Genomic DNA, 25,519 nt, shown 5'->3' with positions numbered 1-25,519 from the left:
TCCTTATCCTGTGGGCAGGGGGTCTTGGGGAAATATGTCACAATTGACCAGAGGTTTGTCAAATACTCCTTGAAGTTTTTGCCTCGGGCAAGAAATTAGGGCGTATGCTTCCTCTCTAGGAGGAACTGATTGCATCTTTTAGTTCTTGTCCCAGTTAAGGAATTAGGGAGCACACACTCTAATTAGGAACCGGCAAAAGAGGAGGCCTGTTTGTTCGTAGAGACGAGGGTCTGTGATGAGACTGATTTCTGAGCTCAACTAGGCCTAGAAAATGGGTGTGTGTGTGTTCTGTCCCGCCCTGAGCAGGGGAAGGCTGTATCAGTACCAATTAGGAATTGAGACATAACCTGCTATTATTATATCATCCAAGAGATAGACTGAGATTCTCGTCTTTCTTGAAAAGCCAAATCTTAAATCTGCCTTTTACGTTCGTGAGACACCCCTTATTTTTCTTAATAATTCCGTACCTATTTCCTTCCCTCAGCTACCTTGAGTTTCTATTACCCGAAAACAAAAACCACTAGTGATTCAAGCTCCCTAGAACCACAAAAGGAAACAATGCTTTTTTCACCCCTTCCATGAATTTGCAGATAAATTTGCATAAGTAAAATTCATAATTTAATATATCAGAAATCGTCTAGAAAGAGTACATTTTTCATGGTTCACATAACAAAATAGGGAAGTGGCCACAAGAAATCATACCAGCATTTTACAAAAGAGCCTTTTATTTGCATATCGTGGCAATCTCTATCATTAAATGCAAACTTATTTTTGCAGTAACTATGGTCCAGCTTTTCGAAAGCCTGTTTATTGGCTGCAGGTGAGGAGGGTGGGGCCATGGCCTGCGCATGCGTTCTCCGCTTGTCCTTGTTGAACGCATGCCCTGTGCTGGCAGGTAGGAGTGAAAAGCAGTACGTGTGCCAGTGGTTGTCATGGACAAGGATTACCTCAGGAGCGTGGCTCAGCTGGGCGAGGAGGCAGATGGCAGTCAGGAAGAGGATGATTCAAGAGAGGGAGAAAATGACGCTGAGGTCCAGCAGGAATGCCTGCATATGTTTTCTACCCAGGATTCTATCTTGGGGCCCTCCATCTTTAAAACTCTGAAAAGGTATTTTCAGGCAGGAGGGTCTGCAGAGAATGTTATCCAGCTTATATCCGACAACTACACTGCTGTGGCCCAGACTGTGAACCCACTGGCCGAGTGGCTTATTCAGATAGATGCTGAGCCAGTGCAGTTTCAGGAAACCATGGAAAACCACTTGAAGAATTTACTGATAATACAATTTATTGTATTGAATTTACTGATCAAACAGCAAATTCTATTTTTGATGAAGAGGGAGAGACTCCAGCTTGGCCTGAACAAATGATTGCTTATGCTCCGTGGAGAGATCTTTTTTACAAAGTAGCTGAAGCCTATCCAGACCGTTTGATGCTTAACTTTACTGTTAAGTTTATTTCTGAGGCGGGGAGATAACCCGAGGGTTTCTTACCGAGGGGAGATAACCAGCGTATCCACAGTGTGCCAGCATCTGGAAGTGTTCTCTAGAGTATTTCGTACCTCTCTAGCTACAATTTAGATGGAAGAGAAAAAAACCTGGAAAAAAAAAATCTCTCTGGGTTTGCCAAGATGGTGTGTCATGGGGAGCACACGTACCTGTTTGCCCAGGCTGTGATGTCCCGTGCTGGTCCAGGAGGGGCAAGGGGGCTCTGCTGTGCGCCGGATCTCTCAGGAAGTGCAGCACTTCCCTCAGGAAAAAGGTCACGATGTCGATCAGATCACAGTTCTCTTAGGCACAGCCACCTCTTACTCTCAGGCCTGTCAAGCCCTTGGGGCCAAAGGAGCCCTGAATCCTGACATTGCCATCTGTTCGAGACGCTCAGAAGCATGGACTCTCCTTCTGTGGAACTCAGACGGGTGCCCGCTTTCCTAGACCTGTTCATGCAGTCCGTCTTTAAGCCACGGGCTTATGCAGCAAGTCCAGTTGAGACCTGGAAAAAGAACAAGCCAGTGAGCATCAATAAAGATGAGCTGAAGTCAACAACAAAAGCCGTTGAAACTGTTCACAATTTGTGTTGCAGTCAGATAAAAGGGGCCTCTGAGCTAGTGACAGAATTGAATACACTTTACCAGTGTGCTAGGTTTCCAGTGGTGGTCATGGGTGTGCTGACATGGGTGGGCTGGACTGTATCCGAGCCCAGGTACTTTGAGCTGCAGAGGGACCACACACCTGCGCATCTGGTGCTGCCGGATGATTTTAGCACCTGCCATCAGCTCCTGCAGCCTCGGGTTCTCCAGTTGCTTGTTAGGTTCTTTGAGACTGAGCTCTCCCAGCTGGGCGTGATGGAGCAGCTGAAGCTGCAGAAGACCTTGCCTTACAGGATGGTTCACCTGCTGAGTCTACGTTATGCACTTTCTGTTGTCAGTTACATCCGAAAGTGTCTGGATAAGCCGGACACTGACATTTCGCTCATTGGCTATTTTGTCACTGAGGTGCCGGATGTTATTGATCCTCCCTACACCCCTGACTTTGTGCAGCCTTTCCTGTAGATCTTGGAAAATGATAGCGTGGCAGGCACCATTAAAACAGAGGGTGATCATGACCCTGTGATAGAATTTACAGTGCACTGCAACTGTAACTTCATCATGATGAACTAATTTGGATCATCCTCCAGAGCTGAAGCAGAACATTCTAGGACACCACCTGTGGAAAACCCTTTTCAAGAAGCTATTGTAAGAGACTCAGTCAGTCTCTTAGAAATGGGCTCTGCTGGGAGGAGGCGGGTAACCGTTTTTAAAAGGACAACTTTAACAGCATAAGGGGAAAACTGCTACTGTAAACATACCCTTCTCTTTGTGGTAAACCCAGTAGAGCCCCTGCAGCCTCTTTACAGTAGAGAACCAGGTTCATGTCACCTTTCAGGGAGCTCCCAAGGGGCAGCCCCAGGGTAGTGGGAATTCAGACTGAGACCTTCCGGTGAACCACTTTCTAAGTTGACCTTGGTTTTCTCACAAGAAGTGACGTAGTTAGTTGATGTAACGTTCGAGTTTTACCTTTGCAAAGTTCTTGTTTTTATGCTACACTCAAATGAGATTTAACTATTTGATTTATTCATTATTTGGAATCAGTTTAGTCTTATAATAATGGATCCTGTGCCGTTTCAAATTGTGTATTGCCAAAAATCCCATAGAAAGGAAATCTAAAGTCAGTAATTTGATGATTTGGGGGAAAAAGTTTTGCGTGAAATGGACAACAGGAAAAGAGTTTTCTGCAGAGGTGATTAATTATAGTGTTTTAAAGTTTCTGTAACATAAATACGTATTTGCTAAATTTGAACTCCTTGGAAAAACTGTTTAATTTTTATTTTAGAAGCACAAAGTGTGTAAATGCAGTGGGTCTCCACCTTCTAAATAATCCTGCTGGCAGTCAAACTCCTTTAGTTGTAAAGTACAAGAATGAAACTCATACTCATTTAAACACATAAAGGGAGTTCACTGGCATTACAGGGCTGAGGGGAAACTTGCCCCTTCCCCTGAAAGTTTTCTGAAAGATTCACTTACAATTAAGGCAGAATTTTTTTTCTTTTTCTTTTTTGGTGACAGTCTCATTCTGTTATCCTGCCTGGAGTGCCATGGTGTCAACTAGCTTACAGCACTTTCACTTAAAAGAAAGCTGGCAATGGTGATACTTAGTAAGGTGCTAGTTCATTTGGGTTTTTAATTGCTCTTTCTCTGGCGATTAGTGATGTTAGGCATCTTTTGTTGATCCTATTGGCCATTTTTAAGTCTTCTCTGGAGAAATGTCTATTCAAGTCTGTAGCTCATTTTAAAATTAGATTATTAGATTGAGTTGCAGGAGTGATTGTATGAAATAAGCCAGTTATAGAAGTACAAATGCTGTATAATTCCACTTACGTAAGGTGTCTAAAAGAATAAAACTCAGAGAATCAGAGTGTTGAATTGTGATTGCCAGGGGTTGGGAATGGAGAGGAAGCAGCAACTTGTTCAAATGGTATGAAGTTTTATAAGATGCAAAATTAAAAAATCTAGAGCTCTGCTGTTCCAACACTGTTCCTGTAGTTAACAATACTGTCTTACACACTTAAAATTTTGTTCAGGGTTAAGAGAAAGGAAACAAACTTTGTGAAAATCATGTAAATGAAAATCTAGAGATATTGCTGCTTCTGATGGGGGTAAGGGAAGGTAAGTGTTGAAAGAAGGTAAGTGTCATCTCTCAGGTGTCATTGAAACCATTGGGGAAAATAGCATAACACTGGACATTTTGGTCATTCCTTCTCAACAGAAGCATATGGCAAGGGAGGATCCTTTCTCTCTCTCTCTCCTGCTTAGGATGGGAACTTGCCTTTAAGAGAAGAGCTGCAATCTGATTATACACTCAGTATCAGATTTCCTGATCTGCTTCTAGACAAATTCTGGATTTTTTTTGAGGAAGGGTATCAAGCCATCCACAGGACAGTAATAAACTTTTTGCTGTACTTTTCAACTTGTTACATATATGAGCAAGGGCTTTCTTGTTTTACCAGAATCATGAAAAAGGAGGGAAATTGTCTCATTCCAGCTGAAAAAAAAAAGGTGTATGCTTATCTTAAATTTGATTCCAAAGAGATATTTATGCAGCAACAGTATAAGCATGGGCTTCACATTAAATACATAATTTTCTGTCTTTTAGTTTAAGACACAGCACCTTTTAAGGTTATATATCCTAATTGGAAAAGATTAATAAGCCAATGTATTTGCATAAGTTTGCTAGTTCTGTATATAAATGTGAACATATTATTTAGTAAGAAAATGTGTTTTCAAAGTCTCCTATGCAAAGAGATATTAGGCTATATTTTTGTTTGTATTGCTTTGGCTCACAGTTTTAGTATTTATTACTCAATATGACCAATGTGATTTTATATATGTAAACGAAATTATTTAAAATACATTTTCTACCTTTAAAATTAAACATGCTCACTCCTTATTTAGGGAAAAAAACCCATTTTGTCTTAGGCTAGTTATTATGCTGTCCTCCCGAGTTTTTGAAATGTATGAAAAGAAAAAGAAATTAATTTCAAGAATCATAAAATAAGCTCTGATAACTATTTTTAAGTAGAGGTTGATTTTAAAGCTATTTAAATTGGAGGAAAAACTGCTTTTGCAGCAAACAGTATTGCTCATTAGGATTTTATATGGTAGAAATTTGTGATAAGACCTTAGGTCTACTAAAGGAAAAACTGGAGTTTTCTTTGCCTATATCCTGACTTGCATTAAAACTGATATTGTCTGTGGGTGGGAGTAACCACACAAAAAAGGAAGGATAAGTTGGCAAATGCAATACATGCAATTATTAACTGGATTATGATAGATACCACTTACTTGTTATATTAATATTTAAGATACTGAAAAAATAGTATTCACGTAAAAACTCAGAAATATTTTTAAGTGTTTCTCCATTAAAAATTTGGGAAAAGCTTATTTAGATAGATCAGGATTATTCTGCTCAAAGCATTTCATGGTAATCACTACATAGCAATCTTAACGAGACCATTGTTTATCTTCCAACTAGTAAATTTATCTGCCAGGATTTACAAAGGTTTCAAAATGCTTTAGTTTCCTGAGAAGGGAATTTGATATTCACATCTACTAATAATGCTTTTCTTCCTTGCTAGAAAGCTGCTTTTGAGATTTTTCCCTCTTGGTACGTGACCCATCATCCATCATCCCTGAATTTCCCAAGTTGAAATCTCTCTTTTCCTCACTCTCACCTGTTATTCAGTAGACAAATAAGGATACAAACAGCACTTGATATGGCTCTGTGAGTATTAAAGGTACCAATTTAAATAGCTTTAAAACCAACCTCTACTTAAAAACAGTCATCAGAGCAATCTAATCTACCTCTAAAACATCCTGACCCCCACATACCTCTCTCTAGCCCCACTGCTACCACCAGGTGCAAATCATAACTATCTTTTGCCCTGATTATCTAAATAGCCACTTAACTGGTCTTTCTCCATTCACTGCTGCACTATGCTTATGCATAATACTATCTAAAGAAACTGTAAAAATTTGCCCAAACCTCAAATTAGATCATCCCTGACTCCTCTTCCCAAATTAATATTCTTCTATAATTTCCATTATATTGAAAATAAAATAGCTTTTCTACACCTAAGCCTTGCCTGCATTTATGACTTCATCTCATGATTCCCCTGACTTACAGTCTCCATGCTTCAGTCACCTCATCCCTTCTGTTCTCTCTAGGAGCCAAAGTCATCTCCAGATTTCTCCTTTGCACTAGTTGGTTCATTTTCTTGGAAACATTATTTCGCTACTGTTGTCCTCATGGCCAGCTCCTTGCTGTCTTTCAAATCATACCTTAATGTTACCTGAGAGCCTTTCCTTGATCCCCAATTTAAATTGATTATATTATAAGGCTATGGTAATCAAAACAGCATGGTACTGGGTATAAAGGTAGAGACATAGAAAAATGGAACAATACAGAGCCCAGAAATGTAGCTAAAACCAACTGATCTTTGACAAAGCAAACAAAAACATACACTAAAGAAAAAGCACCCTATTCAACAAATGGTGCTAAGAAAATTAGCAGCATCCATAAGGATGAAACAGGACCCCATCTCCCACCATGTACAAAAATCAATTCAGTATGGTTAAAAGACTTACATGTAAGGGATGAAGCTATAAAAATTCTAGAAGAAAAGTAGGAAAAACTTTTCTAGATATAGGTCTATGTAAAAAAATTATGACTAAGTCCCCAAAAGAAAATACAATGTGACTTATTTGTGACAGCAAAAATAAATGTGACTTAATCAAATTAAAATTTCTGCACTGCAAAGTAAATAGTCAACATAGTAAAAACAGAATAGGAGAAAATGTTCAGAAAGTATACATCCAATACAGGACTAATATCCAGAATCTACAAAGACCTCAAACAAATCAGCAAGAAAAAACCCAACTCATCAAAAAGTGGAAAAAAGACATAAACAGATTTTATTTTTCTAGAATAAAATAAGATAGCCAAATGGCCAAAAAACAAGTGAAAAAAAAAGTTCAACATTACTAATGATCAAGGTAATTTAAAATTAAAACCACAATGAAATACCACCTTATCCATGTCAGAATGGTCATTATTTTTTTTAAATTCCAGAATATTGGGGGGTACAAGTGTTTTGTTTATATACTTTGTCTTTTGCACAAAATGAGCCAAGGTTATAAGCATGCCCCCTGCCCATACAGTGTACACCATACCAAATAGGTATGAATTTACCCACTCCCACATCCCCCAACCCCCAGCTTGATTTTCACTGAGATTTGCTTCCACACATACATTTCAGTGTTGATCAGTCAGTTCCAACCTGGTATTGAGTATGTGTATTTGTTTCTCCATTCCTGGAGAAATGTTTCACTTAGAAGAATGGTCTCCAGGTCCACCCAGGTTGTCCCAAAAGATACTAGATCACTATATTACTTTCTGGCTGAGTATTACTCCATAGTATGTTACATTTTATTAGTCCATTCATGTATTGGTGGACACTCAGGTTGTATCCATGCCTTTGTGATTGTGAATTGTGCTATTATAAATGCTAGAGTGCAGATGTCCTTTTTACAAAATGGCGCTTTTTCCTTTGAGTATACACCCAGCAGTGGGATTGCTGTGTCAAATGGTAGATCTAGACTTATTAACAAGTTCAAAACCTACAAATCCTGGTGTGGTTGCAGAGGGAAAGGAACAGTTATATACTGTTGGTGGGACTGCACACTAGTACAACCCCATATGGAAAACACTATAGAGATTCTTCAAAGAACAAAAAGTAACAAAAAGTAGATGTACTGTTTGATCCAACAATCCTACTATTGGATACTACCCAAAGGAAAGAAATCATTTTATCAAAAAGGTACCCATACTAACCAAGCTAACTGCCCATCAATTCATGAGTGGATAAAGAAATGTAGTGTGTGTGTATACATGTATACATACACACACATGCCATCAACAGCTACCTAGCTATAAAAAAGGAATGAAATAGGGCAGTGCCTGTGGCTCAAAGGAGTAGGGCGCTGGCCCCATATGCTGGAGGTGGCGGGTTCCAACCCAGCCCTGGCCAAAAACTTAAAAACAAAAACAAAAACAAAAACAAAACAGGAATGAAATATCCTTGTGGCAACTTGGATGGAACTGGACATATTATCCTAAGTACCTCAGGACTGGAAGAACTAATAACACATGCTCTCACTAATAAGTAAGAACTAAGCAATGGGCACACATAGGCACAAAGAGATGGAAAGGCCGTTGGAAACTAAGAACGGGGAGACTGAGGGATTAAACTGACCTATCAGGTACAATGAACACTGACCTAGTGGTCAGCACCCTGAAAGCCCTGACTTAAGCATTTTACAGTGTATTCTTGTAACAAAAACATTTGTAACCCCTTCATACTTTGAAATAAAAAAATGGACAATAAGACACTCTTTTTTCATTAATTAAGGCATATTTGACAGATAAAGTGACCTTACATACTTATGATTTTTTGTTGTAAGAATATTTAAAATCTATTCTCTTAGCAATTTCCAAGTATATAATGTATTTTTTCCTTCTATAATTGACAAAAAGTTGTATATATTTGTTGTTTATGACATGTTTTGAAATATGTATACATTGGGGAATAGCTAAATTAAACTAATGAACATATGCATTACCTCACATGCTTATTTTTTTTTGTAGTGAGAACACTTAAAATATATCTTAGCAATTTGTATGAATACAATGGGTTGTTATTAGTACAACCGTACAATAGTACCATGAATTATTATTAACTATAATCACCATGCTGTACAATAGATCTCATAAACTTATTCCTCCCGTCTAACTCAAATTTTGTACTTTTTTTGACATTTCTCCATTCTCCCATCTTCACCCTCATCTCTTAGCAACCACCATTCTATTCTCTACTTCTACGAATTCTACTTTTTAGATTCTACATATAAGTGAGAACATTGGTCTTTGTCTTTCTGTGCTTGGCTTATTCCACTTCATACAATGTCCTGCAGGTTCATCCATGTTGTCACATACGATAGAATTTCATTATATCCCTCGGTTTCAATTCTCTGCAGGGCACCTGGCATTTCTGCAGGCTTTTGATTTAAATATGATTTAATTCACTTGCTTTTGGTTTCTTCCCAATACAGAGCTAACTTAAAGACAGCAAGGATATCATCTATTATTTGTGCTGTCACTGTATCACCAGCTAATAGTACTGCCTGGCGCATAAAATTAATTAAAGAATAAACTTTTTTAAATGGTTGTACTAAAAATATGCAAATTGGTGGTGACTGTCCTACCATCTCTCCTTCAGTTGGATTCTGAGATGAGAAGCATGTGGTGATCCTTCTGAGCATGGTAAACATCATGTGACATACACAAGTTACATGTACAGGGTGTCCATAAAGTTTGTGTGCAATGTAAAATTGCACACGGAGTATATTTTTATAAACTTAGTTTTCTCCTGTATAATATGAGAGTTAGATGTCCAAGGCCCTTTACAGCTCTGCAAATATATGTTTCTTTTTTTTTTTTGTAGAGACAGAGTCTCACTTTATGGCCCTCTGGTAGAGTGCCATGGCCTCACACAGCTCACAGCAACCTCCAACTCCTGGGCTTAAGCGATTCTCTTGCCTCAGCCTCCTGAGTAGCTGGGACTACAGGCGCCCGCCACAACACCACAACATAAATATATGTTTCTTAATGAAATGTAGTGAACTGTACTTTAGGATTCCAGTAACTTTAATGATTATCTATCATCACTATCCACAGTAAACTGTAACAGCAAGAATATCATGAATATTATTAAGACAGAGACACTTGCTATGCCTGAGATTTTCTAAATTATTTATTACACAATGTATCTCAAACAACTACTGATATTGCTATAAAACTTTCAATATAAATTTTTATTAACAGGATATAAAGAAATGACATTTCTAAATCTTCAGAAATTGTTTCCTCCATTATTAATGTGTAAAACTTTTTGAAAACATACTTTCTATCTTCCACTGGAAACTTTTCCTACTGCATAGCTATGTTACAATTAATACGTGGTGATTGAAAACAACTGTCAGAAACACATTATTCTGGGGGGAGGAGGAAGAAAAGCATTCACAAAATCAATATGAATCCATTTGGGAAAGTGGAGCTGTTTAGAGAATTACAAATATCTTCACTCAGTTTTTATCCATTTACTGAAAACATAATGTGAAACTAAAATCAAAAAAGCAATGTTCTTCTAAGTATCACCCATTATATTTTGTACCATATGAAAATATAGTTTTGCAGCTATTCTCACAGATACTTTTACTCATTCAATAATTATCTCTTTTCCTTGTGACTAATTTTACATCAGTATTATCAATAATTTATATAATTTTCTAGAAATTGAAGGCTATTGATATTTTCTTGATGTGTTAAATATATCAGCCATCAATTGTTTCTTTATGTCAAAATAGATATTAAATTTTGCATTAATCAGAGCAGTATCTTTGGATTTGTTGTACTCTAATATTAGCATTTACTTTTCCTCAGAATAATAACCAATAATCCTTTACAGCAGCTGATATAGGGGAGTAAAAAACTAAAATCCTACACTTACCTCCAAAACACTAACAGTAGAAAGTCAAATAAAATCTTTATTATATATAATTATTTTATGCTAAAATGCACTTTTATCACTTTCCCAAAGATTTGTGTCATTGTTTTTCCTTTATAGTAAGAGTATAATTTGCTTTCATCATTCCATTTATTACCAATAGTCATGTGACTGAAACCTATGCCTTCAATCAATACTCAGTTCTCTATCACCAAATCTCCACAAGACTTTTCCCTTGGGAATTCCAGTTCTGGTTAAACCCCAACAAATTCTTTAGTTGAGATGATAATTTCCAATCTCCAAAACAGTTTTCCGTTTTTATGTAACAGTTGCTGTCAGTGATATTACTTTTCCTCCTCATCTTCAATCATATTTTTAGAAAATAAAGGTTGAATCCTTACTGTAAGATAACACCTGAGAAAAACGCTGGGGATGTGACATAGACAAGCTCCTTTCTGTGACAGTATTTGCAGATAGTGTAGGATTCACATCCGTATCAGTCCATTGTAGTTTCACATTGTAAGAAGCAAAGAGATGAGAGTGCAGGTGTTAGGAGGCACGTGGGAAGAACACCTGCTTGGTGTTTAGATGTCAGAGAAGGCCTGTGAATAAAGGATATTTAACTAAAGCCAGGAAGGACTAGCAGCAGCAGTCGGGTGAAGAGAGAGATAAGGTGTTGAAGCAGTATTTCAGCTTGTATCAGCTTGTGCAAATATTTAGATGCAAAAGAAGGCCTGCACCTGGGGAAGCTGACAATCCTATGGCTGAATAGACTGTGAGAGGCCACGAAGAAGAAGATGGGGCTGGGAATGTTTTCATAGAATTGGGATTTTATCTAAAGCATGGCAATAAACTATCAGATCCTTGATATCCAAATTCCTGAATGGAAATGACATCACTATAAGGCATACCTTGCTTGTATCCCATATTGATAATTCAATTTCACCAATAATGTTTTTAAAGATGAGTATTTTTTGTCTAAATTTAGTAATATATTCTAAAGAAATAATACTAGGAACTAAAAGCAACTGGGGCTTTTACATGTAATTCCCACTGGTAAATTTCTTATTTTAAACAAAAAGGTAGCACTATATGTATATGTATCTATCCACCTATTCATCTAATTATTCATCCATCTATCCCAATATGATTGGAGAAGTTCTTCCTAGAAGGAACAACATATTACACTTAACATCAACAACCTGTTCTGAAATCCAATGTTCTGAGTGAAAGTGCTAACTATGGGCCTATCACTGGTTCCCATTATTTTAAATGAGAAAACCTACAGTGCGCTGTATAACCACCAAAAATTCAGACCAATTTCCTAAAACGGAACTTTTAAAACATGGGGTGGTCATGCACACAGACACACACATCTAACAAACTCTGTTCAGATGTAAATGCTTAGAGCATTGTTTCTTGCTTATCAGATAATTGATACTTAAAAAATTGTTCTATGTACATTAGTATGTAGAATTGTATATTGCTCTAAAAACATTATATTTATAATAAAGTATGGTAAATAATGCCTTTCCTTAAATAAATTTGTTGCAAAAAGCAGACAAAAACATACAATAAAACAAGTAGGCATTTCCATGCAATGACTTTTTTTCCAACAAGTGAAGTTGAAATTTGCACAAAGTTAAGAAGAAAGTTGAAAAGGTGGATTGACAATGTCATTTTTTAAAATATAGAAATGTGATGATGTAGATAAATTGGGACAAAAAAGAACAATCTCAAGCAAACCATAAGACACAATAAGACACAGAAGAGTCAAAATTTTACTGTTTGTTTTAAATATATATATATATATACATATATATATGTTTGGTGATGCCATTGATTCTCCTAACCATGAGGCTTTCTATGTCTTCAATGGTAGGAGTCAGTGATTGAGAATGGAAAAATTACAAAGTGGACTTTTACCTTCTGGTGATTCATAAATTTATTTGTATGGAGACCTTTTTTAAAAAGAAACTCTTGATCACATCATTGTTACTTTCAAGGATGCCTATCCTAGCATCTTTCTGATCCATCAGGCATTTATACCTTCAGCTCTAGCAATTTTAGACATATTTACCCCATGTTGACACTTTGAATTCTTTTAAAATGTCTGTACATACTTGTAATTCTGACGCCCTCTAAATTGTATATGGATTGCAATTCAAGACTTTTCCCACATATCATTTTGTTGTTGGGTTTGGGGGGATATACTTATAAACTCCTTATGGAAACATTAGCTGACCAATGTTGTTTTAAGGAAAATGTATATCCTATGGAATTTGAATGTCAAAAACATTTATTTATGGAGATGACCTACAGGGTATGCATCATTCCCATGTTAATTTGCAGTGTTGCTGGTCAGTATTAGCTACACATTTTAGCAGAATACATCTGTCACTTTTTCATGTTAAAATGGGTGGTAGATGGAAAACAAGTATTTGTTAGGATCTTGGAGGATACCAAATTGTGTGTCTTCCTTCTTTACCGCTGGGATCTAAACTAAATGATAATTACAACAAAAGAGTAAGGGAAATGGAAAGCAAAATATCAACTTTACTACTGCTAAAGGTTAAGATGGAATATGTAGCTTAATGTGAGAGCCAAATGGGCCTGGTAAATGAAACATAGAATTAGACAGATGTATCTATTCAATTATGGTAAAACAGGACCAGGAGAGGCCTCCTACCATGGAAACCAAATTCTGCTGCCACAGGAGCAGAAGAGAAGGTCTCTGTTCTACAGGCAAGCAGCTCTTAAGAGAAAAAGGGAGATGATGAGCTGAATAACCCCATTATGCTCTTATCAGATTTACCAATTGAAAAAGTCACTGCCTCTCTTCTTGGACAGAGTAAGCAAAGGATGTCGAGAGAGGCCAGGGATATAATACTCCATGTTCAGCTTTCTCAGGGAAAGAAACAAAGTCATTTTTTCTTAACATTTAATTCTCTTAAATTTTGCAAGAAGGTAACATTTCTTTTACCAAATGCTCTTTTCTGAGCAAGGAGGTAGTATGCCCAGGTGGGCCATTATCCAGATATAGTCATCCATAGTGCCAAAATTACCTTGTTCCAGTGGAATTGGACTAAACTGTCATGAGTGAATATACCCTGCAGCAGAGGAGAGAATTGTGTAAGAATCTCCAGCTGCCATGGCCTTGAGGCCACACTTCAGATTACGGCCACTACCTACCTATAGATAGATAGGTATCTATCTATAAATGAAAAATTCTAAAAGGTCTCAGAACAGGACACTAAAATTCACTCTAAGGTCATTATGCAACTACAGTTAAAAGTTAATTTTCTCTTTCATTTCTTATATAAAAACTTTATCCAGTTGTATCATAAGTTCTTTAATTAATAAAATGATACAAGAGATACTGCATATTTCAAGGAAAATGCTATTATAGTCCAGTATTATGATGCTAGCCACAAAGGATTATAAGAAATTTAGATGTAAGTCTAATCATCAGTTTCACAGGGAAAAATAATATCCAAATCTTTAGTTAACTATGGCCCTGGGACTCAATGCTTCCAGTAGAATGTGAGTTGGAATAATAGGTGCGTCTTCTAGGGCTAAGGCATTGTGAATTGGCTACATATTCTCTCTGCTTCCTTTATCCTACCAAAGAGCTTGCAAATGGACATATCTGAAACCTGGCTTTCACGATGCAGGTGAGGAGAATATCTAAGGAGACGACTGAGTCTGGGCGTGGTGGCTCACACTGTAATCCTAGCACTCGGGGAGGTCAAGGCAGGTGGATCCCTGAGTTCAGGAGTTTGAAAGCTTGTTTGGAGGTTCTAGTAGGGGGAGTGCAGCTACTTGTATAGCCTTGATGGAAGAACAGTCCTCCTCTATTGGGGAAGGTCTTCCTCTTCGACAGAGCGTGCAGCTTCGGGAGGGACACACGTGGAGCAGTGAGGGAGGAAAGGGACACCCGCCTAGCCAGCCAGATCAGCCAAATCAACCCTGGCGATCAATGGGGTGACAGATGTTGCCAGATCACTCTCACATCCGAGTTCAGGAGTTTGAGACCAGCCTTGGCAAGAGTGAGACCCCATCTCTACTAAAAAATAGAAAAACTAGCCAGGCTTTGTGGCAGGTGTCTGTAGTCCCAGCTACTTGGAAAGCTGAGGGAGGAGGATCACTTGAGCCTAAGGGTTTGAGGTTGCTGTGAGCTATGATGACACAGCACTTACCCAAGGTGACAAAGAAACAAAGAAATACAGAAGGAAGGGAGTGAGGGAAAGAGGAAGACAGAAAGGAAGAAAGGAAGGAAAGAAAGCGAGAGAAAGAGACAGAGAGAGAGAGAGAGATTGAGAGAGATTGAGAGAGAAATGGCTGAGATCAGTGTGGAAAGAACGTGGATCTCTAAATAATCATGTGGACCTGAGCTGCTTGCCAAGTTGGAACTTAGACTATTATTTAGGGGATAAATAAGCCGCTGCCAGTAGCTTGAACTATTGCATTCTAGATTCTTTTTGTTAATCAGGTGGTATTACCATAAATAAAACAGCAAGACAGAGCAGATTTATTTTTAATTTTGTGGGGAGGCAGTCCTGTCGGTATACACAGGTGGTTTAGACTAGTGTGGTTTAGACCAGGATAACCTCCGTATGATATGAGAACACAATGTTACCTTTGACAAGGTAAAAGCACACTGCCACATTTTGGAGGTAGAAAGGAAGAGGAAGGGCTGTAGAAGTCATAAAATGGGAAATAAAGTGATAAACCCTATAGTTGATGGAGCCAAAAATGAATATTTAAAAAACTATTATTAAAAGATTGGTGGGGAAACTGAAAGTGAAAACTTAGAAATGTGACATAAACAAGCTAAATCCACAGTGGATAGTTCAATAGTTAATAGGTTCTAAGTTAAAAAACCATGATCTATGTATATTCTTTAAAAGTATGGATATACACAGAGAAGACAGACTGAAATAAATGGTGGCCCTGGGGGAACTAGCACTATGGAGGGGTTTGAAAGTAATTTTGTATTTTATTTATCAGTCTTTATATGCTATTTGCATTTTTAAAGGATGTACTTTTTACTACCATGTTCATTACAGCATTCTGTGTAAGATCTAAGATATGGAATCAACCTAAGTGTTCATCAATAGCTAAATTAATTTAAGAAATGTAACATATATATAACAAAGGAAATCTGCCCTTAAAAAAGAAGGAAATCGTGACATTTATAGCAACATGGATGAATCTTGAAGACATTATAATAAGTGAAAGAAAAATACTATATTATCTCACCTATGTGGAATATAAAAGAGTTAGCTCATAAAAGCAGAGACTAGAATGGTGGTTTCTAGAGGTGGGAGACATGGGATGATGTTAGTCAAAGGGCACAAAGTTTCAGTTAAGCAGGTTGTATGGTTCTGGAGGTCTAATATACGTCATAGTAACTAGAGTTAATAATGCATACTTGACATTTGCTAAGAGTGTAGATCTTATATGTTCTCACCACACCTACACGCAAATAGTAACTATGTGAGGTGAAGAATATGTTAATTAGCCTGCTGGTGGCAATATTTTGGTGTACACATATCTCAAAATATTGTCTTGTACTCTTTGAATATGTAAAATTTGTATTTCTTAATTATACCTCAATAGCTGGAAATAAAAGTATCTTTTTATAATTTTAAGTGATATACTAAAATATAAATTTAATTATGTACTTAAAATTCAAGAATGATGTCAAACAGGGTGTACTGGATACTATAAAGGACAATATATAAAGTCATTATTCTCAATTTAAATGGAATGCAAACTAGCTTAAAATTCATCGTAGCCATTCAATAAATAGTGAAAGGATGAGACATTGAACGGACAGGTGAGTCTTGAGGAGTAAACCAGCTGGGCACAGTAGCTCACACACCTGTAATCCCAGTGTCATGGGAAGTGGAGACAAGAAGATTGCTTGAGTGATGAGTTCAAGGTTGCAATGAGTTGTTATGGTGGAGCCATTGTTCGTTCTATGGTAGCCTTGTTGACAGAGCAAGACCCTATCTCTCTCTCTCTTACACACACACACACACACACACACACAGTAAACCATAGGGAGAAAATACCCAGCTCAATGACACACTGGATGCCATTTATAATACCAAAATAAGGATCACAAGAAAGCTAAGGAAATGGCCTAGGGGAGGGTAAAGACACCTGGATAATAGACCATCAAATGGGAGGAAGTAAAAGAAAATATAAAAACTGAAAGGGAAGCTTTGTTGACTTCACAATTATGCACATGAACAAATAATTTGCAAATGCAACCAAATAAATATTTCATGATAGTTTAAACTTACCTAAGCATTTCTGGTCACCATTAAAGGAAAAAAACACACAGTTGAGTTCACCCATCACAGCGCATTTAGGTAATGAAAAGCCATCATTATTAGTGGACTTTATTATTTATTTGAAAATAGCAAGCTGAAAGTTATCTACAGGTCAGCAAATAACACAGGCAATTGAAAGCACATAGACTCCTTTAGCGTCTACAGTTTTACTTAATTAGATTTTTCAGTTAGACCCTGTGCAGTGCATTATACAAAGAACTTACATATTCCCTAGGTAGATATAATAGTTTATGAAAGCTTTACATTCTATTAATCTTGGCATGATGTGAAATCAACAGCAAGATGATAAACTTTATTCCACAGAAAATCATGTAAATGTTTGCAACATTAAAATAGACTCTATTTCAATCAACTATTTGTACTGTTTCCCCCTTTGTATTTAAAATGGTAGCACATAATTTATAAAATTTTATTATCTTAAAATAATGATGTTTCAACTCAAAACGATAGAAGAAAGACAGAGTTATTTAAAATAAAAAATAATGTAACATCTGAGGATATCATAATAAATTCAATCATGTGATATGAAATTATTGTTTGGAATAATTTATTCTCATATATAACCATATAAAAACTCAAAAAGAGCAGAATTTCTCAATGTTTTTAATCTTTTATGTTTTTGCTGGTGTTTGTGGTAGTATAATAGGGGGCAAAAAACATTCATGAAGAGAGAAAATGTATTTTTCTCTGTGACTTCTGGCTGTACTCAGTATATTAGAATGTTGTATCATAATATTGTAAACACCCAAACATGGAAACCTTCAAGTAATGGCAATAATAATATCATCAAAAGAGAAAGGGTAAATTCTGTAGCACCGGACAGTCCCACTCCATGACCACCCTAAGTAACAGAATAGCAATAAAGAATTAAGCACATGGTTCAGTGCCTATAGCTCAGTGGCTAGGCGCTGGCCACTTACACCGGGGCTGGTGGGTTTGAACCTGGCCTGGGCCTGCCAAACAACAATGACAACTGCAACAAAAAATAGCCTGGCATTGTGGTGGATGCCTGGAGTCCCAGGTACTTGGGAGGCTGAGGCAAGAGAATCATTTAAGTCTGAGAGTTTGAGGTTTCTGTGAGCTGTCATGGCACTCTACCAAGTATGACATAGTGAGGTTCTGTCTCAAAAAAAAAAAAAATTAAGCACATGTTAAAGTTTTGATACTGTCATTTAGCATAAAGTTATTGAATATAGAATATTATAAAATTAATAGGAAATGACATTTTGGTTTAAAAGTAAAATTTTCAGCTCCTGTCTAATATCATTTTAAAGATATTGAGAGAGATCCTACAGACCAAGAAATTAAAATAAGCTGATTAAATTTCCTGCTGGATATAAAACCTAAAATGCTAATAAGTTTATATTCCAAGATTTAGTTCTCAAATAACAGATTTGATTTATTTTTTAGTTTTTAGACATCCTTGTAACAGAGTTCCAGAAAACATGGAAAAGAGGGAAATAGAATGATTACTTATAAAGCATTCAGCATTGGTTCAAGAGAATAATCCTGGGTGACTTTCAAAGATGACCTTGTTTCAACTGAGCTTGATTTAGAATTAAAAAAGCACACAACTTTACTATTTTAATTTTTTTTTTTTTCCGTTTATGCCCAGGGCTGGGTTCGAACCTGCCACCTCCGGCATATGGGGCCAGTGCCCTACTCTTTGAGCCATAGGTGCCACCCCTACTATTTTAATTTTTAATAGACTGTGTTTTGGAAAAAGTTTAGATTTTCATAAAATTTAGCAGATAGTAGAGAATTCCCTTTCCTGTACTGTCTCTCCCTGGTTAGTTTCCTTTATATTAACATCTTGATTAGGGTAATTTTTACAATAGATGAATCAATACTGATACATTATTATTAACCAAAATCCATAGTTTATATTTGTATTCACTCTGTACTGTGTAGCTTATAGTTTTTTATACATGTATAATGTCAAGTATCCATTTTTGCAGTATTATAAAAATAATTTCATTGCCTTAAAAATACCCTTCACCCCACTGTTTATTCATTTCCTTCTATTGTAAACATTTGGCAATCACTGATCTTTTCACTGTATCTATAGTTCTGTCTTTTGCATAATGTCATGTAGTTAGAATCACACACTATGGAGCTTTTTCAGGCTGACTTCTTTATCCACTTAAGGTTCCTCCATGTCTTTGGGGGGGGCTTTTAGCTGGCTTATTTTTATTGTTGAATAATATTCCATTATATGGACATACTGAAGTTTGTTTATCCATTCACCTTTTGGAGGACATCTTGGTTACTCCCAGTTTTGGTCACTCATGAATAAAACTGCTACAATAATTTATGTACAGATTTTTTTTTGTGCACGTAAGCCTTGAACTCATTTAGGTAAGTTCATAGGAGTGGGATCTCTTGATCTTATGGGAAGACTAGCTTTGTAAGAAACTCCTAAACAGTTTTGAAAAGTGACTGTATCATTTGCATTCCCGTAAACAATGTATGAGAGTTCTTTTTCTGCATACTTGTAGCAGTTGGTATTGTTAATTTTTCGTCGTATCTTAGTCATTAGAGATTTCAGCTTAGTGTTGATTCAGGGTATTTTTAAAAAGTCTTTTTTAATTTGCATAGTCAGAATATCATGAAGATAATCAAATATATTAAATTAAATACAAAAAGAATAATCGTAAACAGTTAAATGTGAATAATTACACTGACAAAATGTGTGAAATTAGCAATATAAATAAATTCAATAATCTATCAACTTGAGCTTCTAAGTAAGTCGTTTACCTTAAAGCTGAATATTCCTGCCTGCTCTTTTTGTTTCTTTCATGAGGAAAGTACTTTTATCCATGAGAATCAAATACCTTTTCCTCTTTCTATTTTGTTAGAATTCATTTCAGAGAAAGTAAAGTGAACATGAGAAGTAATTATAACCAAAGATAACTAGTTTTTCTATTTTTATCTTCCAATCTTCGTTCTCATATATCTCAAACATTTGATATATTTTGCAAAATACTAAGAATAGCCACAACACAAAGAGGGAATGAGACAGTTCCACTTTTGGTTCTAACTACTTGAGTCTATAGTAGCTGAGCTGTGTATTCAAATCATAATCCCTGGTATATGTGAATGTGATCATATTTGGAAATAATACTAATAATGATATCGGATGTGCAAATTTAATATTTCAGGTTCTGGAAATGGCTTCAAATCCAATGCCTTGTGTTCTTGTAAGAGGAAGAGAGGACCTACACAGAGATAGAGGGAAGGCCACATAAAGACAGGCAGAGATTGGAGTGATACAGCTTGTAATTCAGGGAACGCTGAGGATTGCTGGCAGTCACCAGAAGTTAAGAAAATTTCTTCCTAGACTCTCAGAGGGAACAAAGCCCTGCCAACACCTTGATTTCAGACTTCTAGGCTTTAGAACTGTGAATATATTTCTGTTGTCTTAAGCCACTCAGTTTGTGGTTATTGATTGTGTGGTACTATTAAACAAATACAGAGGGTATTTAATATCTGAATAGTACCTGGTTAATATAAAATTCTCAGTCATGCAATGATATTACCAGGTTATTAGTTTCGTGAAGCTGGGTTTATTTTTTAACTATAAAAAGTTACTTATCTTTTTTGTTCTTAGCAGTCTTATTTCACTGCTGTAACCATGTTATTGCCTAAACAGTTTTTTCCCACCTATCCCCTATTGCCTAAACATTTTAATGCTTAGATTTAACAAATGGATAATGATTAGAATGTTCATATAAATTTTTTATTTTAATAATCTCTTATATGGTATAGAATAATTTACTTGCTTTGGAATGGATAATCTGAATGTACCCCTGTTATTGGTACCCTTAAACCTAGTTCCTATAAGGCTACTTTGGTTACTCATTTGGTGTGAATACCAAAAGAATGCTTCTAGTGTGTTTTCAAAGCAGGGACATCAGGTTTCCATCTTGGTTCATCTTTCACCTTAAAAGTATAATATGCACAATGTAACATGGGCAGGCAGTAAATGTACTGCATGTGTCTCCATCTACCAAAGCTAATCGCTAAATATCAGCTCTTAACTTGAATAATTTAAAAGGAAAGTTCTTGAAAAAAATCATTGTTAGAGAATGTTAACATAAATCAAAAATAATAGTTCAGGTAAAGATTAACCTGATCACTAAATGAAACTGTGCTTTTAATTCAGTAGTTTTTGAATTCACAAAGCCACCTTCATTTTAAAACTATCAAAACTATTTACTTACATTATGTAGTGTTTCTGTGTTCACAAGAAATTTGTTTTGCTTCAATCTGAGATATTCTTGGTTCAGAACAAGTTTTCATGAGCATAAGGGAAGAGTTAGGATGAAAGCAATGTATTTTGCAGTCATTTGAGTATTTAGTAGCTTTGACATATGAGGGAAAAGTTAATTTAGATGACTGATATATCTCTTTTTCAAATCAAATTTTGAGAAAAGTTCCCTGATTCTACAGTCTTAAGTGATCACAAAGAAGCTTACATGTAAAAATTTGTGTAGAAGCATGCAGTTTGCTTTAAAGTTTTAGACACTTTTCTTTCTAAATTGCTTTTAACTCTTCATGGAAAGCGTTGTAGATTTACAATTTTAAGTTTTGTTTCAAGCTATGCATTCCATTTCCTTATTATAATGAAAATATAAAAAAGCTTTCACTTATATTAATTTAGGTTCTGTAAATTATACTTCCCTGAAACTGTCATTCCAAAGTCTTTCGTCATAAAGAGTTTTTATATTACTTCCTCCCATTTAAGTCATATTTTCTAAGATTTGGTTCACCAAATAAATAGCATTTAGAAAACAACAACAAAAAAAACAACCTAAGGAATTTGATATTACTCAAAGGGACATATTCGTATACTTCTACTCAGCATAAGGTATTCAGTCTGACTGCTAAATTGATATAATTTCAGTTAAAGGGAAGGCAGTTTGATATTTTAGATAACCAGAGCAGCATGATCCAAAGCAAAGGTAAACAAATGTATGACTCTGATGATCATTACAAAATATTAATTGGTAGACCCCATTTTTATCTTCTTAGATTCTCTCAAGGAAAAGATATAATTTTTGAAAACAACTGATACAAATCTAGAATTCTATTTCTGTTCTTTATATGCTAAAATAACTTATGATAGCATCCTGTATTATCAAACGTCTTCTTATTAAATTGCTACTGTAGTATTTGGGATATTGATTAGAAATATTTCTATTAAAATAGCAAGCTAAGGCCCAGCACAGTGGCTTATGCCTGTAATCTTAGCACTTTGGGAGTCCGAGGCAGGAGGATCCCTAGAGCTCAGGAATTCAAGACCAGCCTGAGCAAGAGTGGGATCCTGTCGCTATTAAAAATAGAAAAATTAGCAGGGTACTGTGACAGGTACTGTAGTTCCAGATACTGGGCACCTGAGGTAAGAGGATAGCTTGAGCCCTGGAGTTTGAGGTTGCTGTGAGCTGTGATAATTACATGGCATTCAACCCCAGGGCGACAGAGTGAGACTCTGTCTCAAAATAAATAAATAAATAAACAAAAATTAAAATAAATAAAAATGTAAATAGTAACAAATTAATCAAAATCAAATGTTACACATTTTTGATACTCTTAAAAGTGAGAGCTAAGAGAATATATTTTGAAATGAAAGAAGTCAGAATGATGCTTTAAGAAAGCCACAATTATTTAATGTCTGTGACTAAAAAAAAAAAAATCTTAATTATATATGAGCTTACTGAAAATATTTTTTAATAACCCTGCATCTTCTTTTTTTTGTGTTCTATTTAGAAGTTGATTTTTAAAATTTTAAGGTAGTATCTCAAGGTATCTCTACAGTTTATCAATAAAGATTCTATATCGTGTAAGAAAATAGCATAATTATTGAAATGGAAAGGAAACTCATAAAAACTGGCATCCTACCAGAAACTATTTAAGATCCCATTTCGGATGCTTGTCTCCAGGTCATACCATAACCCTCTAAGACTGTATTTAACGGAGCACTCTAGTTATCTGGGGGATAAGTAAATACATGATGGGAATGACATTAATACTTCCACAAATGTACTGTAACGACATTGAATGTCAGATTTTGCTATTCTATGATACTTAGTGTATTTTAATATAAAGCATAGGGCATGTTATCCATTGCAGTTCCTTATTTCTGTTTGAGTTACTGAACCTGGAAAATCACTTGATACCCCGAGGTGCCCCTGAGTAAATTTTCAAACATGAAATAATTCATATTGGAACTGCTTTATGCAATAACACAGAAACATTCCATTTTTCAAAATATGTAGAACGATTAAAGATTTTCCCTTCTCCATTAACTGGTGGATGCAAACGAAGCAACCCATGGAAAATTTTTTTCTGGAGCCATGACAACACCATAACTATAACTTTTAGGAAGAAAACAGCCTGGTCATCCTTGTTTTATACCTTCACAAGAAAATCTTAAGTAGTTCTCACTGAAAAATTACATTTGCCTAATTCTAGTTAGATGTAAACTTTGCCAAGAAGGTTTAGTTTCCTTAACAAGTGTCACTAGGTTTTTAATCCAAAAGAATATTTTTTTCAGGCTACAGATGATAGAACCCAATATTTGGTATAAGGTCAATTAGTACTGTATAATTCTAAACTTTCTAGAATCTCAATAAGCTCATGGGAGAAGGAGTAGAATGAAGAACACAGAACAGGTTTTCTGTCCTCCTAAGATTATCTTAACTGTTTTGCACATCTCAGATGGTCATGTAGTAACGCCTTTGTTTTTGGAATGGTAAGGACATATGTCCCAGGAGAATAGATTTTCTGAATTATTGAAAGTTAAAAGTCTTATTAAAAATGTTTAAATGCAAACTGTTATAATGGAACGCTTTTGAGAGTGTAGTTCAGAATTTTCTGTTAAATGAACAGGTATTTTCAACATTATGCAATGTTTTTCTTTCCTGAAGAACTCATGTGGTCCTTGGGTGTTGTACTATGATGCTCTCAAGTACCAATGCGCAACATTAATTTATCTTTTTTTAGCTCCTGATCATTCCTCCCTACATCGTGACTTCTAGTTGCTTCCTGCCTCCACCTTGGTAAATAAATATCCTTACACTTCTTACAGTTGCTCAGGCTAAAAATCCTGTCGCTTTTTCTCACTTCTTCAGTAGGCCCGTCCAGGCTACCCAATCCTTTAGCTGTTCCTAAAAACATGCCTAGAAATTGATAACTTCCCACCACCTTCCATAGCTACTATCTTGGTTCAAGACCATCTTTTCCTACCTGGGCTACTGGAAAGTCTCCTAATCCTGAGATCCTGAAATGATTCATTGTTCTCAGGGGAAGGATACTTCATGAACTGTGGAAACGGTGGCAATCAACTAGTAAAAATGAAAAGTACAAGTGGTGAGAGATAAAGGGACAGGACACACAGAATAGAGTTTTAAAAGATGGGCACAAGGGTCCACTGCTAGCTTGTGGGGCTTCAGCAAGTGGCTCTGAATGCTTGCTCTACCAGCTTTTACTGAAGGCTATTTTCTTATTTACCCAGGGGGGTAAGCTGAGGAAGGGAACAAGAACATCAGCAGTTTCTCTGAGTAGTAAGCATGTTAGTTCTTATTCTATCTATAATCATTAACTTTAAGGGTGTGGACGGCCTTGAGAAATCCAGAACTTTAGCCTTGTGTGGGGACAGCCTCCTGTTTGTGCTCACTCACACAGATCTTTTCGGGGAGGTTAGACACCTCTAGTTTCTCTGTGGAGCAGATGCAGTGGTGTCAGTTCTCCTCTGAAGAATCAGTGGGAAAAAGAATTTTTCCCTTACCTTCACTCAGAGACATTTCCCTCCATGGTTAGGGTACAAGCTCTCCTGCCTGTATCTCAGGGCTACAGCTATTCCCTTGATCTCTGCCCTGGCCATTATACAAATCCCCACAATAGGTGTTTGACTATTGACTGGGCAGGGGTCAGCCTGATTAATGTTCCTCCTCAGGCCTTGCACATAGCTTCTGCTATACCCATTGTTTTTCAGAGTGCTTACAGACCCAGTAGGGGTGTTTGTAAGCTGTATCCCTTATAGGCTAGCTTTCAGTAAAAGTAGAAACTGCCCAGACAAGTAATTCAATTGTTATTTTAAAAGTAAGCTAGCTAAATTGTTTTTATTCTGCCTTGCTTGGTTTATTTCTCTGTTTTTCCCCCTTTCTGGAGGTGTTTTCCCTTGCCAGGAATGGGGTCTTTGGTCTCCATTTTCTCTGTAATTCATGTTGCCTTTGTCCTTGACCCCTCATAGTTTCATCCCAACACAGTGGCTAGAGCATCTGAGTAACTCTTTTAAAGGTTGTGGTACTCATCAAAAGTTTTCCCATAACATTCAGATTAAAAATTAAAGTCCTGGACTGGGCGCAGTGGCTCAAACCTGTAATTCTAACACTCTGGGAGGCTGAGGCAAGTGGATCGGCTAAACTCAGGAGTTCCAGACAAGCCTAAGCAAGAGAAAGACTTTGTCTCTAAAAATAACCTGGAGTTGTGGTGGG

At 36.4% G+C, this 25,519-nt stretch overlaps 1 pseudogene; it reads left to right on the top strand.

Annotated features, from left to right (window-relative positions):
• The first annotated feature begins 932 nt into the window (after window positions 1-932).
• On the top strand, window positions 933-2,656 carry LOC128567959 (negative elongation factor D-like; annotated as a pseudogene).
• The last annotated feature ends 22,863 nt before the right edge of the window (window positions 2,657-25,519 follow it).

Source organism: Nycticebus coucang, chromosome 16 (genome assembly GCF_027406575.1).
Source record: "Nycticebus coucang isolate mNycCou1 chromosome 16, mNycCou1.pri, whole genome shotgun sequence".
Classification (NCBI taxonomy): domain Eukaryota; kingdom Metazoa; phylum Chordata; class Mammalia; order Primates; family Lorisidae; genus Nycticebus; species Nycticebus coucang.
The sequence above is the reverse complement of the archived record's forward strand: the minus strand, read 5'-3'. Positions and strand labels throughout refer to the sequence as shown.